We start from the raw sequence: 20,676 nt of genomic DNA on the forward strand, positions 1-20,676 counted from the left end.
ATCTTTATTGATGACCCCCCGCATGACCTCCTCCTTGAATTTCCTCACTACCACCTGGCAAAAGTGACCCTCATTTCTCCATAGCCCCTCTCTCACATACATCTCATTTTTTTAAAGTGCTGGTAAAGGCTGGCTTTACTCATCCACTCAGGTATTCACTTAAAATGCAGTTCTGTTATTTGCAGCAGGCATGTTAAGCCTCTTCACTACCTTATGGTGAGTCAAAACTGGCTCCAGACAAAACTCTGATCTCTCTCTCTAGCAGGAACATCAATCAAAAGAGTTATCTTGACATTTGTTTTGCTGCCAGAAAGCTGGACACTTGTCAGCAGGTGCTATTAAAACTTAAATTATTGTTAAACAGAATGCCCCCTTGAGGTCAGTGCCCCCTCCAAGTCAGCGCCCAGTCCTGAATATAAGGTCTTGTCCATTCCTATCTTGTGTATAGACTTAAGGCAACAATAATATCAACAAACCATAATTGAACAATCTATATGAAAAACCAAAGGAGAACCAACAATTGCTGTTTTTATTTTACAAAAAATAATTTAATAATGATCAATTGAATACCAAAGAAAGATTTTACTTCATACTAAAAATTACACCCCATTTGTACTCATTCATTCATCTTCATTTATACAACATTAGACTTAATATAAAATATCAAAATGTTCTATATTTTTTACAATGGCAATAGAGTCAATCGGTATCTGATAAATTAGAAAAAACAATGTGGCACATATTATTTAAACTGTTTTGTTCGACGCGCGTTTCAAGACAGAACAGAGCCTTCATCAGGAGAAGTGGCCACAATTGATCGAAGTCGATTTCTTGTGTCTCTTTGCGCAATGATCAAGTATAGGCTGTTACTGCTGGAAACTGTAGAGCATTTGTTGCATCTTTGTTAAGAATGTAAAGGTACTCAATGGATAAATCTCCAATGCAACAAGGTGTTTGTCTCCAACAACCCAGAATTAGGGTGCACCTGGCATCCAGCTCGATATGCGACATTTTTCTATTTTGATTCCACTATATTTATCCACAAGTGATGAATTTATTTGTTTTCCGATAACCAAACAGAGGATTCCTCTGCACGCCACGGTCGCATGAAGATTTCCTTCACATTGTAGGTGGTGGAATGCCCCTGCTGCTTGATCTACCCAGCTCTACACTTACACCCCTGAAATCCATACCTTAAGCTTTAGGTTGCCTAATTCTATCAGAGAAGACATACAGTCATGCCACTCAAGATCAGACTGTACCACCTCACCTTTACCCTTAGAAACAGGGCCGGACTGGCTGTAGCGGGTACTGGGCATTTCCCGAGTGGGCGGTCAGGGTGGAGGTTGGTTTTGGACCCATGAGGGGCTGTTTTTGTTACCGGGGGGCCAGTTTTGCAGCATAGCTGCAATATCGTCCCCCTGTAACAAAAGCAGCAACAATGTTTTCGACGTGCACCCACAAGACCAAACCCCCAACACTGCCTCCGCGACCGGTACGACTCAAATGCCAGGGCTGGTTTGCGTTTCCAGTCCGGCCCTGCTCAGAAAAATGTGCCTATTTTTATCTCACTTTGGCAACATACCAGTGAGTGCATTCTTCTGATCTGTTACAGTCAATGGTGCTTTCTTTTGCCTCTACTATTCCCTTGCCCCAGGAACATCTATAGTTGGTCTCTTTGATATTTATTGTTTTGATGCATATTTTTCTGCTCATTATAATGTATTTTTGTTCACTCTAACATACCCTGCTGCAATCAATTTCCATATAAATAAAACAAGATGAGGAACTTTAGTATCTGATCCTTTCCTTATATTCAAAAACCTTTTAAAAAAATCCCATCTTCTTGCAGTAAGAATACTAAAGAGAAGCAATAATGGGAGATAGGCTCAGCTAGAGCTCAAACAAACAAGTTGCGAAGCAGAGCGGCAGCACAAGTCATATGTGTATGGAATTGTGCTGTGATTTGTTGTCACTTATATCAGATACCATGGTCCCAACCAGGTTTCCTCATGGCCTCAGCCCTGAAACAGGCCCCTTAAAAGTTATCTTTGCTGAAAGAATGGGTATATTTCACTTGCTGTCTAAAATGACAGGGGTTGGTTTAAGAAGACACTCAGACCATCTTTGCTGTTGCATATTTTGCTTTACTTTTCTTGGAATGGTTAGAGAAATACTGGAAAAGATGTGGTGGGAAAGAGTAGCATGAATGGAAATGGAAACCGTTATATATATATATTTTTTAATGGAGATTTATATAGCACGAACTTGACCCGAAGGTATCGGGGATCAGAGCACTTTACATGAGCACCAGTTGCGTTACATGAGGACACATTCATTTTTGTTAGGCACAGGAAGATTAAGGGATTTGCCCAGAATCACAGGATGTTGCGCGTCTTTGCCAAGACTAAACCCGGTTCCCCAGATTAGAGGTCAACCACACCACCCCTGTCGTTAGGCCAACTCCTCTCTCCACGATAACAAGGAAAATACAGATTTGATACATTTGTGGGCATTCACAATCGCTTTATTTTCGAACACGGAAAGTTACACATACAAAGAGCCGAAGAAAGTGGCTTTTCACACTGGGAAAGGAGCTGTTGCATTCGCATATTTTATGCTGGTGTTTAGTAGAGACTTTCTGCAAGGGAAATACATCTTCATCATGGAGGAAACTAGAACAAAGAAAACTACTAGGTTTATTTGAAGTTTGGAGGATGCCATACACCTGCCAAACAGTGGTGGATTTCCACCATGAGTACTGCCAAGTTGAGAATCCAGTGGAGTATACCTTCACGGTTAATATTATGGCTGGGAAACTTTGATTTTCATAGATTCCTCGTAAATATACTTCCAGGATATTTTGAATTTACAGAAAATTACTAATCCAGCTATTTAGGGCCTGATTCAGACTATGGTGAGCAGCTTGGCTGGACAACCACCTGTCATATTTTGAGATGTATGCTGGCCAGCGGAGATCTCTGTGTCTTCGGGCAAACTGCCGTCGAGGCGGTTCCTCTGAAGGCACTGAAGTTTTGGTGAGTGGCAGCCATGTTTCAGACAGCAGTTCATCAAAATGTTTTCTTTTTAAAAAACAAACTCCCAAAGTTCACAATGCGTTAACTGCATTGTGTTTGTATCTTTGTATTCATCTACTTTGACCTCGCTCCTGGATTATGCCCTATTATGCTAACTTGGTTTAGGAAACAAATGTTACTTAGACTCATCCTATGCTGGTCATATTGTCTCTAAAGAAGCTTGGAAACCACAGATCACTCTTTTTAAAACTTGTTCGATGAGAAGGGGAATATATGAACCTGTAAAGAACCTGAAAAAAACCTTAAAGTCGGATTTATACTTGGAATGTGTGATGCTACAAAAGTTTTTACTCTACAACTTTGTGAAGTTTATAAAAAATGTTTGCATTGTTCATGAACTTCACAAAGTTTGCTATTTTTTTTAAAAAAAAAGAATGATTCTTTAGACTTAGCTCAATGTGTGAATTCGACTGAGTTTACAGAGATTGTTTTCCACATAATAAAACCGTTTTGTCATAGAATTAACCTAGTGCGATTTTTACAATATTCTTCTCTATACAACCTTCTTTGGTTAACTGTAGTGTTGAAGGCATTTAAACCTGGACAAATTTTACTTTTAGCAGCTGAATGAGTAGATCCCATCATTGATCTGTAAAAGTAGCATCAATGTAATAGTCACTTGCTGATTCCACACAAGAATATCAGCAGAAAATATACCTGCATACTTGAATGAAGACTCAATTTATGGCAACATGCTCTTAAAGCATACCTGCTCTTGCTGTTCATAAGATTATCCTTCATATTAGATTTAAATACATAAAGGCCATTTTCCTTCATACATTTTCCGTAGTAAGGCAATAGGCACTGTGAGCTTTTTGTGATAAGAACAGTATCCTCCACAAACAAAAACATGGCAGTTGTCTACATGCCAATTGTAGGTCATCAGAACAATTTTTGTCAAGTTCAAATGCTTAGAGATTGACAGAAACTTTAAAAGTGAAAGGTACAAACACAGAGTTCGGCCTGGTGCCTGGAAATCTGTGTATCAGTTTTTATCACATCACAGTGCATAGTAGCACAACAATCAGTCTGAGTGAGAACTATAATCAGTAACACAGGCCCTGACTTATATGTGGATGGAAAGGGTACTACGTCGCAACGGCAAAGGCAAAGGAAAAAAAAAACAGTAAACAGAGGGTCTAAGGGAAAGTTTTAAGACCACACATGGATATATTCCCCTTAGATAACTTATGGAACACAACAACTATCCATGGGTCTGAGAAATCTACACAGAACCTATTGTGCTATAATCCTGTCGTGTCACAATCCTTCCACAGAGGCAAAAAGAAGAATTTTACTAGGAAGGATAATCCTTTAAAAAGGACGGATACCCATCACTCACCAAAGTGACATGCTTCACATCTGGGTTATCCTTCCTGGTTATGTAAATTATGTAACCAAGGGCTACAACCTTCTCACTAAGGGAAGGGAGCTCACGGATGTTTTCACTTTGTAGGAGTAAATGAGAAACTACAGACTTGAGGTGATGTTCTCTGAATGTGAGTGATGGACGCAGTGCATGGAAGTGAAAGGTGATGGTAAAATGGGTGGTGGAAGAAAAAATATTTATTGGATATCTTCTACTAACCAGGTTAAAAACAGTGCAAAACGCAGTTTTTAGCAAATAAACAGCCTAGATGTAACTGATTCTGGTCTACATGTTTCGGCCTTTTGGGATATTTACTATTTTCAAAATACCTTGGGTAGGATTGGTTGAAGAGTGGGGTCTCTTACCACTTTTTCAGGTGTGCACTATTGAATATATTGTTTCTGGATTAAACACATATAGTTTCCCATTACGCCTGTAAAAATATCATATGTAAATGTAAAGAAAACAATGTTCTTTTATTCCAGGAAAACTTACGCTAATATGGTGTCCTGCAGCCACTCGATGTAGAAGACCAAGATGATAGGGAAGCCACATGGACATCAAGTGATCTTCTAAATTTGAATATAGTGTTCTATGCTTATACAGCACTTGGGTTACAGATAGGACTGAGCCCACCAAACCAATTTCATCAGCAACGTGTGCTTTAAATGATAATAATAAATGGTTTTCGTACAACACTTTATACCACAATTACCATTACAAAGAACTGTAAATGCCACATTCATATCCAGTCAATTTTAGTCTTGTGCATATCTGTACCTGGAAATTCTGGTTAGGATACTGTTAAGCTCAACTGAATGTTATAGAACAAACTCAGCTAATGTTTTATTGTTTGTGGCATAGAGGTGGATACACTGATCGAATTATCCTGCCTAACTGAGAAATTACAATGAAGCATTTTTATACTACTATTACTACTGATACTACGAGTACTACTAACAGTAATAAATATTATATTAATCATAATAGTGAAGAAAAACAACACAATTTTATTTTTAGAAAACTAAACTAATTGGAGAACAAAAGAAATTGTAAAGCAACGGTCAAATCTCAAATATGGGGTACCAGAAAAAAACACAAGAGTGAGGATGAAAGCAGAACAAACAAGATGATGGGCTGGACTGTCCCCATGAGGCACAGGGTCAAGACTGATTTGCATATGGCCATGTCTGAACTGGGGTGGCTTGGTGAGCAAAATAACAATGGATTAAACCCAGATCTGTGACTGGGGGTGAATGTTTTGCCATTGTGCAACATTCCGTCCATTATCTTGTGTGTTTTGCTAAGAATTGGGTGACTACCCTCAATTAAGCAACCTTTTGAAGCTAGTCCAACTGATAGTCAGTATGACTGAAAAGGATACTATGAGCCTTATAATCCCCATGAATGTCAGGATTTTTCATTGTTTTATCGTTTATTTACTCACTCAGTACAAATTGGGGTGGAACACAGCTGGCAAACTGAAATGTGTTTATCCCAATACCTCCTCTCAGTACATCCAGGTTCTGGAGATCTCTCTCTCTCTCTCTTTCTCTCGCTATCTGTGTCTATCTTGCACTATCTGTGTCCATCTCTCTCTCTTTCCCTCTCTCTCTCACAGAGGAATTGTACTGTAATTAGAAACATACTAAGTCTTCTGAGTTAAAGTGTGTTTCTGCTGTACTTTCAGCTAAGTATTCTGTGTATCTTTACATATGTATCTGTGTGCCTAACTCTCAAGGTTCTTTTCTAGTACCCTTGCATTTTTCTAGAATGTGAGTGGAAGCCCAGAAAAGGCTCGGCCAAGTTTACAGACAGAGGACTGGCAAGTAAGCTCTTCACTTTTGGCACAAATATACAGTTTGAAGCTTATGGTGGTGTGGGATGTCACTGGCTCCATTTGCACTCAAATGTGGATAGAGAACTCACATCCCACCATTCGTTATTTACCCAAAAATATTATTTCGTGGTAAATAACGAATTCTTAAGGGCCTGTGGCACTGTTTTCAGTGCCACCTACATATAAATTTACCGATTCTGTAAATTTACAGATTCTGTACATTCTTGGCCCCCTACATATTCAAAAGCAAATACCGGTCGGTAACAGCAGCCACACACTCCTTTGTAATTATTACAGCTACATATCTCTAGCTCAGTGTTTCCAAACCCTTTAGAAAGACAACCCAATTTTTATAATGACAAGTTTTAGAGACTCGCGTAGCTTTACAGGACATGAGGTGGGGTGTTTTTTTAATGTAATAATAGTAATGGTTTGGGAACATCACATCCTTGACCATGCCTTTTGATATCAGACCGTAGCCAAGATGTTGATCTGCCCATAAAAAAGGAAGACGGTGACTAGCACAGAAGACTGGATCTGTAACACTTTTCAGAGTGAGGTGCTGGCCTGTGGCATCAATTCATTAAAATCATAAGAATTCTAGTAAATTCTGGTGTTGTTACCAGTGATTTTAGGAAAGTTGAGAGGCCCCATATGCAGCAGAGTATCGGATAAAGCCATTTTTATGTCTATCCATATTTATGATAAAACAAGGCCAACGGGTCTATTTTGGATTCAGTGTTGTCAACAATGATGTAATTAGTTGTCATTGAACATGTCATGAAGGTTGTAATATAGGAGGTCCCTTGGACAGAAACAGAAGTCAAAATAAAAGAGACAACTGCTTCTGTGGAGATCCACAAGCCTTCAAAAATACTATGTTTGATAAACTTGTGCTGGAGAATTATAAAAACTGAACATCTGGATAACCTGCACAGGGGACTCCTGATAAGAGTTCTAGGAGTTATGAAACAGTCTGGGATACCTGCTTGAACTGGACAATGAGAGAATCCCTTAAGAGCATGCCAATGCCATCAAACTGCTCCAAGGAAAAATGAGAAGCAATGTGGAAGCAAACAGCACCCTGTTGGTCACTCTTCTTAATGAAAAATGGCAGAGTAAAGTTCTGCAAATTGCAGCCAGGAAAGGGGAAGTAATACTTGGTGAAGCATGTCTCCTCTTTATCCCAGACCTAAACACAGGGACGCTTTATATGAACCACGCCCTTATGGAGATCAAACAGACTTGCAGATAAAGGGTAGTTTGGCCTGAGTGTGACTTACCACAAAGCTTAGAGTGAATATTGGTGGCAAGCAGTTTGTGTTCTCACATGTAGACTCAGCAGCTCAGTCAGGGTCTTTAGTAATAATCTTCTAAATAAAAATCTACAAGAAAGGCTAGCACACATGACGTAGGGTTTTTGTACACTAGGAGAGCCTAAGCCCTACTGGGCTGGAGGCCATCCTTTGCAATGTATGTATAGGGGGAGAGGTTTCTTTGCGAGAAGGAGATCATTTACACTGTTCTTATTATATGTGTTCCAAACCTCTCCTCTTCCCAAGCCCCCAGGCAACTCAGCCCTCTTTGTCAGACAGAAAAGCTCTTTTGCAGAGTATGGTTTATATTATATTCACTCAAGTGGACGTTTTTCGTTTTTTACATACACGGGGCGTTCTGAAACTTTGTCTAATATATGATATTTGCATGAAGCGCTTCCCTGTATGTTTGGCTGTGACTTTAATAAAATCATTCAAACCTAAGTATAGCCAGTGTAGCTACGTAGGTCACCTGGGCCTCATCTGCTCTTATCTGCTTTCCCGTCAGCCAGTCACTGGAGGTCTGCAACCACCAGCATTCTTGGGCACAGGACGCACATAAAAGAAAGGCGCCGGCTCGCGGCGCGTTGTAGCCGCGTTCCCCACCTGGGCCTCATCTGCTCCTACCTGCTTTCCCGTCAGCCAGTCACCCGAGGTCTGCAACGACCAGCATTCTTGGGCACAGGACGCGGATAAAAGAAAGGCGCTGGCTCGCGGCGCGTTGTAGCCGCATTCCCCACCTGGGCCTCATCTGCTCCTACCTGCTTTCCCATCAGCCAGTCACTGGAGGTCTGCAACCACTAGCATTCTTGGGCACAGGACGCACATAAAAGAAAGGCGCTGGCTCGCGTCATCTTGTAGCTGCGTTCCTCACCTGGGCCTCATCTGCTCCTACCTGCTTTCCCGTCAGCCAGTCACTGGAGGTCTGCAACCACCAGCATTCTTGGGCACAGGACGCACATAAAAGAAAGGCGCCGGCTCGCGGCGCGTTGTAGCCGCGTTCCCCACCTGGGCCTCATCTGCTCTTACCTGCTTTCCCGTCAGCCAGTCACCCGAGGTCTGCAACGACCAGCATTCTTGGGCACAGGACGCGGATAAAAGAAAGGCGCTTGCTCGCGTCATCTTGTAGCTGCGTTCCTCACCTGGGCCTCATCTGCTCCTACCTGCTTTCCCGTCAGCCAGTCACTGGCGGTCTGCAACCACCAGCATTCTTGGGCACAGGACGGGCATAATAGAAAGGCGCTGGCTCACAGCGTGGTGTAGCCACGTTCCTTATCTAGGCCTCATCTGCTCTTATCTGCTTTCCCGTGTGCCAGTCACTGGAGGTCTTCAACAACCAGCATTCTTGGGCACAGGACAGGCATAATAGAAAGGCGCTGGCTCACAGCGTAGTGTAGCCCCGTTCCTCACCTAGGCCTCATCTGCTTTCCCGTGAGCCAGTCACTGGAGGTCTGCAACCATCAGCATTCTTGGGCACAGGACGGGCATAATAGAAAGGCGCTGGCTCACAGCGTAGTGTAGCCCCGTTCCTCACCTAGGCCTCATCTGCTTTCCCGTGAGCCAGTCACTGGAGGTCTGCAACCACCAGCATTCTTGGGCACAGGACGCACATAAAAGAAAGGCGCTGGCTCACAGCGTAGTGTAGCCACGTTCCTCACCTAGGCCTCATCTGCTCTTACCTGCTTTCCCGTGAGCCAGTCACTGGAGGACTGCAATGACCAGCATTCTTGCGCACAGGACACACATAAAACAAGCATTTGCAATGCAACGGTCTCGCATTTGTTAATATTAGAGCTACTGGAGGTGTAAATTATAATGTTTTTTTTACTTTTGATTTTTGTTTCAACCACATCAATACAATGGACCAAGAACAACACCGGGAAATGACTAGAACACAGTCAGGTCATACAATGGAGCAAACACAACTCTAGGCAATGCACAGAACACAAACTACAAAACAGTAGGACAATGCAGACTGTCCAGTGTCCGCCTCATGCATCAGTTCAGTCACTCATCATTCACACAGCTACTTATCCACTTATCCAAACGCTTGATCCTGTAGCCTCCCATCCATACATCTATTCAGCTGTATACCCAACCACCATTCCATGTACCACCAGAACAACATAAAATAGTAGAACACCATTCGGATCTCCAATCCATATTATTATGTATCAATCCATTCTCCTTCTTTTCAAACCAGTATTGAACCACTCAGCAGCCACTTATGTAGCTGTCTGCATGCTTTCTCGCTCATCTGCAACACAAGATAGTTTCCAGGCCGTATGCTCGGAGCCTTTCTGAGATGTCCTTATGCATGTATACTACAATCACTAGCATCCCTTGCCTAAGCACGCTTTATGCCCAAGCCCAACTGCATGGTATCTTTGTGTCTTCCCATCATGGTTATTGAAAAGGTTTGGGCTGCCGATGAGACTTGGGGACCTGCGCTCTGTGTGACCCGAGAGGCAACGCGCGCTTCAGGGCCTGCTAAAAAGCCTCAGATGAGCCTGGTTGACCCGCAGAGAGATGGGGAGCGCTCTGACAGCTTAGTGCCCATGGCAGCCTGAGGGCTGGGGCAAGGTCAGTCGCAAACAATGTTACATTAAAGGGGCGGCTAAAATGGGCAACATCCCGACAGTGCACATTTAGCAACTTCTGCGAGGATGGGATTTAACCGGAGCCGTGCAGCTGGCCAGCTGGCCATCCGGGTAACGGGTGAGAGGGGTGAAACAGAGCCCGCTCATTTTAAGAATGAAAATAAAGAGGACATAAAAGCGGCGCGGCGCATTGGACATTGCAAAGGGGGTCATTTGTCTGAGCTTGACACGAGAGATGGGGCGCAGGACTTCTTGGCGTACCCGGAGTGAGATTGCCGGCGCACTCACCACGCTCCACACTGAGGCGCGCCATATGGTCTATGCACATTGCACTTGCCTCTTCCTGAGCTAAGGTGTGGTCTGTGGACACTGCACTGGCCTCTTCTGAGTTAAAGTGTGGTCTGAGTACACTGTACTGGTCCTTTCCAGAGCTGCACTGTGTGCTCTGTGAACACTGCTCTCGCCTCTTCCTAAGTTGCACAGTGTGGTCTATGCGCATTTCACTGAGTGCTCACCGTGTGATCACTGCACTCGCCCTTGCTGGAGTCTGCACTGCCTGGTCATCCATAGGGTGTGTTGTGACTCCATGCACGGTACACCGCATGTGCATGGTGATGGTCTCTGGCATGGTATAGAGGAGCCTGCTCTGTGCTCTGTCCACTGCACACAGCTGGTGATGCCCAGTCACTGTGAATCGTACAGGATACAAACCTGAGTCCTGCACTTCCTCTGTGCACAGCCTTGGATGGGCTGTGACGTCTCGAAGTCCATTGATCACATACAATCTCCTGTGTGCACTGTGGCAGTGCTGTGCACACCGCCCAACTGGCTGCACGGTGTACGGAGAGAGCGGCCGGTCTGTCTCGGACTGGATGGTCGTGCTGTGCGCCCTCATTGTACACAGCTTGGACTCTGGCCGCTGGATCAGCTGTCTGCACTGCACACTGGATCCAGTTTGTTGTCTGTCTGACCGGACAGTACTCAGTGTGCACTCCGCTGTGGACCCAGGTCGCTGGCTGCAGAGTTAAGGGGCGTGGTGCATGCCCTGGACTCTCTCGGACTGCGCAGTGCACAGGGTCTGGGCTGACCGTGCACACTCAGCTGAGGACCTGGGGCGCTGACTGCAGACATTGGGTGGCGCTGCGTGTGCCATGGTCATTATCGACTGGAAAGTTTACTCCTTGTGTACAGCATGATATGTGGCTTAACATGCTGCAGAGTTTAAAGGAGAGTGTCCTGTGGTATCTGTCGTATTCCAAGGTGCACTTGATGTGTGGTGTGCACACTCAGCCGTGTGTTGCGTGTTCTGCGTTTGCGGTATATTAAAATAACAAGGAGGGTCCATCAAATGCCTCCTTCCAGCAAGGAGAACAAGGAAACAAGGGGAGAAAACCGCACGGACAAAAAAAAAAATAAAGGGGCGGGAACAGCTACCGAATCCCTCCCCTCCAGAACTCCGTGACCGGCCTCGTGGGTGCCATAGCAACGTTTCTGGAAATCGGTTTGCGACACCAAAAGTCAGGACACGGAGTCTTGAAAAGGAGGGATCACAGCTGGACAAATCATTCGGACAGGGGCATTGTCCAATGGCAGGCCTCCGTTTCGCGAGGCCGGCCAATGGCAGAAGGGGCGTGGTTTCATGCCCCTTCTTGTTTACAAGAACTCTTGCCTGCAGCAGCGCATGCGCTGCATCGCAGGCTTCAACCTAAAAAAGTGCCGGCTCGCTGAACGCGCCCAGGCAAAGCCCGGGCCCAGGAGGGGCCCATCCACACTCGTTGGAGCCCGGAGGAGGCTGGGTTGGGTCCACTCTCTAACATCCACTACAATCTGAAGGTACTGTGCTTTTCTATGTTTCCATTTTTGACTCTAGTGGGGGGTTTGTCGAACAATATCCCTGTCTTTAAAATGAGCAAAAGGAAGGGACCAAATGAAAGACCAGGGGGTGGTGTTGCAGGCACGCTGGACGCTTTTCTCACGAGGGTAGAGACTGTCTTATCTCATGAAATAGAATTAACGAAGTGACGGATTTCTTTAGACACTTTTATGACACAAAATCGCTCCGCCCTTGGCACCATTTGCCCGGAACCCCCGCCCGTAAGGTCTCCAAAACAGCTCGTCCTTAACCCGGTCATCACTACACTTTCAACCTCCTCTTCCTCCCTTGTTGCAATATCAACCGCCAACATAGAGAGCCGGGCTGAGTCAGTGCCACTCCAGCCTGACCCGAGTCACAGTGGACCCCCTGTCAAGAGAAGAAGGGGGCTCGGACCCACTAAGCAAAAACTCAAAAAATGGTCTTGTACTGGTAAAACGTACCAGGACAGAAGATTTGGAAGTGGGCCAACCTGAACCTGTCAGCTCTTGGGACTCAAATACTGTTACTTTACCCATATTTCCGCCTGAGGAGGACATCTTGAAGCGGATGGACACTATGTTTTCTGTACTACTGAACTCTCTCATGTATAAACTATCTAGAATTGAAGAGAGGATGTTATCATTGGAGGTTGGCTGCAGACTGCATCCCACTTGTGACAATAGAACCCAAACAAATGTAACAGAGGGGTTGTAGGCCCAGACACAGGCCTTAGTTATATCATCAAGTGAGGAGATGGACAGTCACGTCTCTCACCAGTCTTCTGGGCCCGCAGTTTTGTCAGGGGGGGGCAGTTCTTCCTACAACGAAGGAAGCCGCCCCGAATATGTACAACACCTATCCCCCGCAAAGCGAAACTCTAGGAAATATAAGGGCGCAGCAGAATTTACCTTCTGCATCAGCTTCTACTAGATCTTGCCTTCCAACTAATCCCCAATTGGCCCCAAGGGGGGGTGGTGATAAAGTAGTCAAACCAAGACAACATACCAATAGCGAGCACCACTCTCTCCATCTCCTTCCGGCAGCAATGCCCTTAGTGATAGTATTGAGAAACGTTCCACCTTTGAGGGAGGGTCAAGTGGAAACTACTTCACAGCTGATGGATAAGTCCCTTCATTGGCTGAACCGTTATGCAGCGGGCTCTGGTTTTGAGAGGGGGGAGGGGGTTACACTTAGCCAATCAAATCATCATGGCTAGAAGGGTAGGGTGGTTGGGGGTGTTCCAGAAAGTGACTCCGGGTGATTGCGTTGTGATCAACGTTAATAATTCCCAGGTCGTACAATTTCTTTTAGATTACTTGCGCAGAATTCCTCCCGTAGGGACACAGATCACTGCATTTTCACTGGGCTACTTCTATAGACCTCTCTCATCGCTGGTTTTGGGACCCCCACTTCAGACTAGGAAAAACCCAGGGAGCTACAATGAGATGAATAACCAGGGAATGCCATTGGAGAACAGATTTTCCCCCCTTTCAGGGCTAGAAATGTGTGATTGACTACCTGAGAATAGGCAGGCGGGGCAGGCCATTTTTGGCCAGGGCAGCTCCCAAAACAATAGACAGAGAAGTGACTTTTACCCCCAGTGATAACAAGAGGGGGCACTCAGATGTAATAAGAATAGTATGCTGGAATGGGGCAGTTATTTTAAATAAATTCTGGGACGCCCATTGGCTCAGACTGTAGCAGGAGCAAGATATCTCCTGCCTGCAGGAGACCTGGGCCACAGAAGAGATCTTTGAAAATGGTTACCGTTCATACCAGACAAGAGCCACCCCGTCCCCCTCCGGAAGAGCTAAAGGGGGCTTAATAACTCTAATCCCAAATACACTAGCAATAAAAGTAAAGATGCTTGAAGGAACCGCCCCATATTTTCATCTTATTATTCCAGAGTTCTCTAATCGAGATCAATGGCTCTTAGTACATTTTTATAATAACTCCGGCCCAAATATGCATAAAGTTCCGAATGAAGGGAACTGCTCCATTGATAAGGCGACCAATTTTATTAAACAAAAGGCTGCCTTAAATATCGTATGGCTGGGAGACTTTAACATACACCTGTGTAATTATAACTTAGAGCGGGTTTGTGGTGTGGAGGATATGAGTGGCAATCCTATCCATCATTTCTCGCATAATACCTATTGAAATACCCTGAATACGTTAATTTCAATGAGAAACATGCTTATGGTCAATAACCTAGCCACTATTAGTGATACGTTGTCTCCAACATTTCACAGGGATCATCAGGAATCGACTACTGACTTTATATTGATCACAAAACCCTTAAACATCAGGTGCAGAAAAGTAATTATGCAATTTAACGCCTTCAGTGACCATGCGATTATATTGTGTGAAATCCAGCTTATGCAGAGGGTTATGACAACCCCCCAGGTAATTGGTCAGCCTGTGTTAGCCAGGCAAAACGGATATCAACTGAAGTGGCCCAAAATTGATCAAACAAAGTTGAGCCCTCCACAATATTAGTAATTGCCTAGATCCTGACAACCATCCCCAATTCATGGTGTCTTTCTTTGTAGACTTTTTAGAATGTATAAGGAAGTCACTCACTAGGAAAAATACTGGTAAATCAAAAAAGGATAAGGGCTGGTTTGACTATATCTGTTCCAAAAAAAGAAAGTCCTCACCAAAGCTCTAGACTCCAAACCAAGGAATTTATCCAAAATTCCAATTCTCTGCAGGGAATATAAAACGGCCAGGAAAACTAGGGAAAACATGCTAAGGGAAGAAACTTGGGCCAAATTAGAACAGGCTTCGGCTTCAGGCAACTCAAAGGAGTTTTGGGGAATAATAAATGGCCCCCACTTTAAAACTCGGAATGACCCAGCGCTTGATGTTAATGTAGGGGAGGATGAGTGGGTGGCTCATTTTAAAGATATTTTTGCCCCAACTAATTACCCGATACCACCTGTGTGTATTACCTCCCGAAATTCATCTCATTTAATTATAATGAAGTTAAGAATGGGATTGAGGAATGCAGTATTGGGAAAGCCCTGGGTCCCGATGGTGTCCCAATGGATTTTTAGATATATGGGTCCCACTTTTAACCAATGTTTTTAACAAAATCGTTATAGTGCCCCCCCCCCCCCCCCCACACGCCTTGGAAAACCAGTATAATCGTCCCAATTCAAAAAAAGGGAGACAAAGGTAATCCTAAAAATTATCGACCAATCTTACTGATCGATACGACGGCCAAACTTATGGGCCGTCTTCTTTTGACGAGACTGGAGGTATGGGTGAGGGGCAAACACATTTTAATGGAGTCCCAATATGGCTTCCAAGAGGGAAAAGGCACAATAGACCAATGCCTGAATCTCTCACTGATCATGGACAGATATGTCAGAGCCATGGGTGGGAAGATTTATATTGCCTTTATGGACCTATCCGTAGCATTTGACTGAGTGACCCACCCTAGATTCTGGCAGATAATGGAGGAGATGGGATTAGATCAGGCATTGGTCGACTTCATCAGACAGCAGTATTCTGACGTATCCTCCTCAGTCCGTTATGGGAAGAACTGGGAGTGCACCCAGTCATCTAAGATCTTAAGAGGGGTAAGGCAAGGCTGTGACCTGGCACCATTTTTATTCTCCATCTATACTAATGGTGTGGAAAACATCTTGAGGGCGCAGCCTTGGATGTCGCTGTGCTTTCCAACCATCAGCGGTTACCGATTTTGGTGTATGCTGATGATGCTGTCCTGATGGCCCGAACTGGGATGGTGTTCCAGCACCTTGTATCCACTTATGTGGTTTTTATGAATTCATTAGATTTAAAGGTCAACCAGAGCAAATATTTTATTATCATTGCGGGCGGGGAAACGTGACAGACCACCTTCTTTTTTTAAGGACTCCGGAAAATTGATGTGGTGGACTCGTTTCCTTATTTAGGAATCATTTTTGATATAAATCAATCATGGTTCAAATTGCTAGAGGGAAGAGCAATGGGTAAGAGGAGAAGCCTAATGGCGCTGAAAACATTCTCCAAAAGGTTGGGAGCCAAACCTTTAATCCCAATGAAAAAATATTATCATGCAAAACAAAGGTGGCAGGGGTATGGCTCCCAATAATTCTTTGCAAACCATCGAGAACACATTTTTTAAGTCTTCCACTTCCCTCCCACAGTCATACTCGAATTATGTCCTACACATGAAACTGGCTCTACCATATATTATTGATTCGATCAAAATGGCACCACTCCTGCTGTGGTTTTCTATTTGGTGCAGGGAGACAGTCCCCCTCACACAAACTTTTATAACACTTATTTTAAAATCAAACAACTACAACAGGATCAGGTGGCTAAAGAATTAACTGCAATTGGCCTGAGCCGCCTTTTTAAAGATCCATCCACTTGCAAGTCCCTACCAAAGCGGAAACTGGCCGAGATATTTATTATGAGGGCCCAATACTTGAGAAAGGAAAACAACTTCCATACCCCGACAGCTCACCTGTATGAACTAACTCCAGCGCTGGGGAGGGAAGTTTTTTTAACCTGGCTGATGTTTCATTGCCACACCATAAATATAATTTATTAAGATTCCTCTTAAACCTGATTCCATTGATTGTAGGATACCCAGGAAGCAATACAAACACTCTGATCTTTCCATGTGTCCTAAGATAACATGCCTCCACAAAATGATCTTCATGTTTTATTCTTTTGTGGTTTTTACCACCAAGAAAGACATAATTTTATTGTACCAATTTGCAAGCGCTATAATTTTAAATTATGTTGTGTAACATTGTTTTTCTTCAAATCCTTGTAGATCTCTTTTGTGTGTTTTTCGCTAGCATCATTCTTATGGGCATGTTTGAAAAAGAGAAAGCAGGTTGGCCCATAAGGTGATTTAGGATTGTCTATTAACCTTTTATTTTATCTTGTGTATATATATATATATATATATATATATATATATATATATATATATATATATATATATATATATATATATATATATATATATATATATATATATATATATATATATATATATATATATATATATATATATATATATGAAGTGGATTTTATGATAAATTGGATAGTACTTTTTTAATTATCAGGATTTATGATGATATTTTTTATCCATGTCTTTTTATAAATTGTGATTGGAAGTACTTTTATGATCTTATGTGTAAGATTGAATAAAGGATTTGAATTGAAATTGAATTGATTCAAACCTAAAAAATGTACACTATTAATTTTCCTTGGAATAATATGTGTAGAACAGTTTTCAGCATATACAGTGAATTCTAAACCTGTGCTAAAGACGTTCTTTTCCTTTGTCATAATTATTTGATTGCACTTCACAGAAACATATAATAACACTGTCTGGTGCACAGTTTGTGAGGTTCAGACAGGGGACCCATCCAAAGATACTCATAAAGGTACAGTGAGTTATTCACTGACTTCAGTTCTGCTTTGTGGATTTTTTAATTGCGTTGTCTCCTGTGATGGTTTCAATCAGTTAAGAGTGTCGAATATTCAGAAACACAACTGCGGTATTTGTCATCCATCCTACTACAAGTGTATAATAATGGTACTAGCCCCACTTATCACTCTCAGTGTTGACCAATACAATATCTCATTCACTCCTAACCTGTATGCACCTTGTAACTCACTTTCATCTCATTCAGCTTATTTGCTGTCACAGTATTCATCAAGTCAACTTTATTTCGGTTTGTTAATGAACCATAAAAGTACATTACAGTTAAAAAAAAAAGAATACATTTACAACTCATCCAATGCATTGTAGATCTCAATTAGCATATTTGCAGTAATCGGTTGACGTGCGGTTATAATATAACAATAAGGACATAACAATAGGATACAGAAGCTAAGAAATTTCCTTTAAAACAGATAAAAAACTAATTATTACTAAGACAGAGCCATCCACCCACAATAAGCGGGTTACTACACATGGATCAGTCTTCGTCTAGTTAACCACATCGAGAACAAGAATTTAGAAATAGCAGTAACTATCAATGCATTAGTATCAGTTTTTAAAATTCTAAAATAGTCTATATAGTTCCTCAGTCCTAGGTTAACACATAACTGTATAATCCATTTTTTCCTCCTGACAGAATAAGCAGGACAAAACAAGATTACATGGATTAGAGATTCATTCGGATCATTACAACCTGGACAAGGACGAGCTAAACCCAATTTCCATTTATCAGAATAGGAGTAGAGGGGTAATGTACCATATCTGAATTGTAGAAACAATTGTTTTGCTAAGACAGGTTCTATAGCATCTAATTCTTTCTCAAAACTGTAAACATTCTTAAAGTGCAAGAAACTGTCGGTGAGACTAGATGGCCTGGCTGTTCGAAAGACCTCTTCAAGGTTATGATGTTTTATAGACTCAGCCAGGGTTCTCTTTGAGATAGATTTGCATGTGTCCTCCGGATTAAACCAGAGATTCTCCATGCCGATCTTGGACGCATGCCCCCTTATAAAAGATAACCACTTTATCCTCCCCACACCCGGGCGAGCCATAACAATTTTTAATTCTTCTCTATAACACTCAAGCTCCGGGACACTCCACAATCTACGCCAGTAAAGAAGCGGGCGTGAGGCAATTACTTCTGCAATTGGCCTCAGATTTGTATCCAGCCTTAGTGGAACTAGGGGGGTGTTAGTGGGTAAGGAGAGCAGTTGTCTAAGGAATTTGTTCTCTGTTATACTAATCTCGTTCGCTGGACAATGGCCCCAGAGTTCTGCCCCATAAAGGGTAGAAGATCTGGTTTGTACCTTGTATATTTCCAGCGGTACACTGACCAGCTTGTGAACACAAGATTTCTGCACTTTAAGGATACCCCCCATAGACTGAGAGAGGGTCAGATTAGCCTTAGTCATTTGGGTTTCCCAACTCATTCTATCATTTAAGGTCAGACCTAGATAGGTAAAATGGTTTACCCTTTCCAGGGCTCGTCCATCCATAGTTGGGCAAGGGCAATTAGTTGTAATGCCATTAAACACCATGTACTTAGTTTTGTCTATGTTTATTACCAGATTCCTGTCCCTACAGAATTTGGTAAATTGATCTAACACCCGCTGCATCCCCATAGGTGTTTTTGAGAGTAGCAGGGTGTCATCTGCAAACATGAGTGCAGGAAATTTACCACCAGCTAAGTTAGGAGAATCACTGTTTTGGACACTAGTTAAGTCATCAACAAGGCCATTTAGAAAGAGGGAAAATAGCGTAGGGGCCAGTACACATCCCTGCCTAACTCCCTTCTCAATAGGAAAATCTCTTGTTAGCTGGCCATTTTTGCCATAGCGAACCCTTGCATAGGTGCCGTCATGGAGTCTTTTGAATTGGAGACATAGATAGGGTGGTACCCCCATTGTTGTTAATATGCTCCAAAGTTGGTTTCTGTCCACCATATCAAATGCGGATTTTAGGTCCACAAATGTCAGGTAGAGGCTCCCCCCTTCCATCACCACATGCTTCCAGTAAAGGACCTGGAGCCGTAGTAGTTGGTCAATGGTCGAGGTTTTGACACGGAACCCTGCTTGCAAGTGGGAGAGGATGTTGTTCTCACTAATCCAATCTTGCAAGCGTTGCAAAAGCAGTTTGGCATAGATTTTTTGAGTAACGTCAATTAGACTAATTGGTCTATAATTTGACGGGGCCAGCGGAGAACCCTTTTTGTAAATCGGAATTATTTCGGCCCCCAGCCATGTACTAGGAGGCTCTTGGCCGTCAAGAATGGCATTAAATATGACGGTCAAGTAGGGGACCCAGATCTTCGGCTCATCTCTAAAAAGATCACCGGGGATTATCAATATCAATGAGATTGAAATATTAAACTGTGCATTGTATGTATGATGGGGGCTTTTGAGGAGTAAACTAGATTGCGAGGCACTTGAGTGGTGTAGAGTGGAACTGTTGTTACAAACAGAGACAACAGTGATACAGAAGGGATTGTAGCAAAAGGTTAAGGCAATTAATGTGTCTGACAGGGTGGGAGGACAGGTAGATGTTACACGATAGGGTAGGAACATGAGAGAAGTGTTCAGTATTTTTTTGCAGAAATGTTCTGCCTCCATTTTTTATGGACTCCAATTGGTGGCCGGATGAACGTGGACCTACACCTAGCTCCCATGCCAGGAATCCCAAAATAATCATCAAAAGCAAACTGGACATGACCACACAAGTCAAAACCATCACCACATCCTGCTTCCACACCCTGAAGATGCTGAGGAATATCTTCAAACATCTCCCCAGCAACATTAGAAAAACTATCACTCACGCCCTAGTCACCAGCAAAGTGGACTACACAAACATTCTCTAGGCTGAGATCACCAAGTAACTCACTAGAAGACTCCAAACCATCCAGACCTCGACAGCCAGATTCGTTTTCAACCTCCCACTCAGACCTCACATCACACAAAAGCTCAGGGAGATTTATTGTCTCCTGATATACAAATGTGCTAATTTAAAACTCCTCACACACATTCATTCAAGGCACTACACATCTTAAGCCTCAGTCGTAACTACTTCCACCAACCAGCAAGACACCTCTTGCTTGGCAGGACTTTTCATTTAACCAACCTAGCATA

The 20,676-nt window shown here is 43.1% G+C and overlaps 1 protein-coding gene across 1 annotated transcript in view; it reads right to left on the bottom strand.

Moving 5' to 3' along the window:
• The window catches only part of CTNND2 (catenin delta 2), a 3,070,130-nt gene that overhangs the window by 290,181 nt on the left and 2,759,273 nt on the right, over nt 1–20,676 (bottom strand). The window lies entirely within an intron of this gene.

Source organism: Lissotriton vulgaris, chromosome 4_1, assembly GCF_964263255.1.
Source record: "Lissotriton vulgaris chromosome 4_1, aLisVul1.2, whole genome shotgun sequence".
NCBI classification, from domain to species: Eukaryota; Metazoa; Chordata; class Amphibia; order Caudata; family Salamandridae; genus Lissotriton; species Lissotriton vulgaris.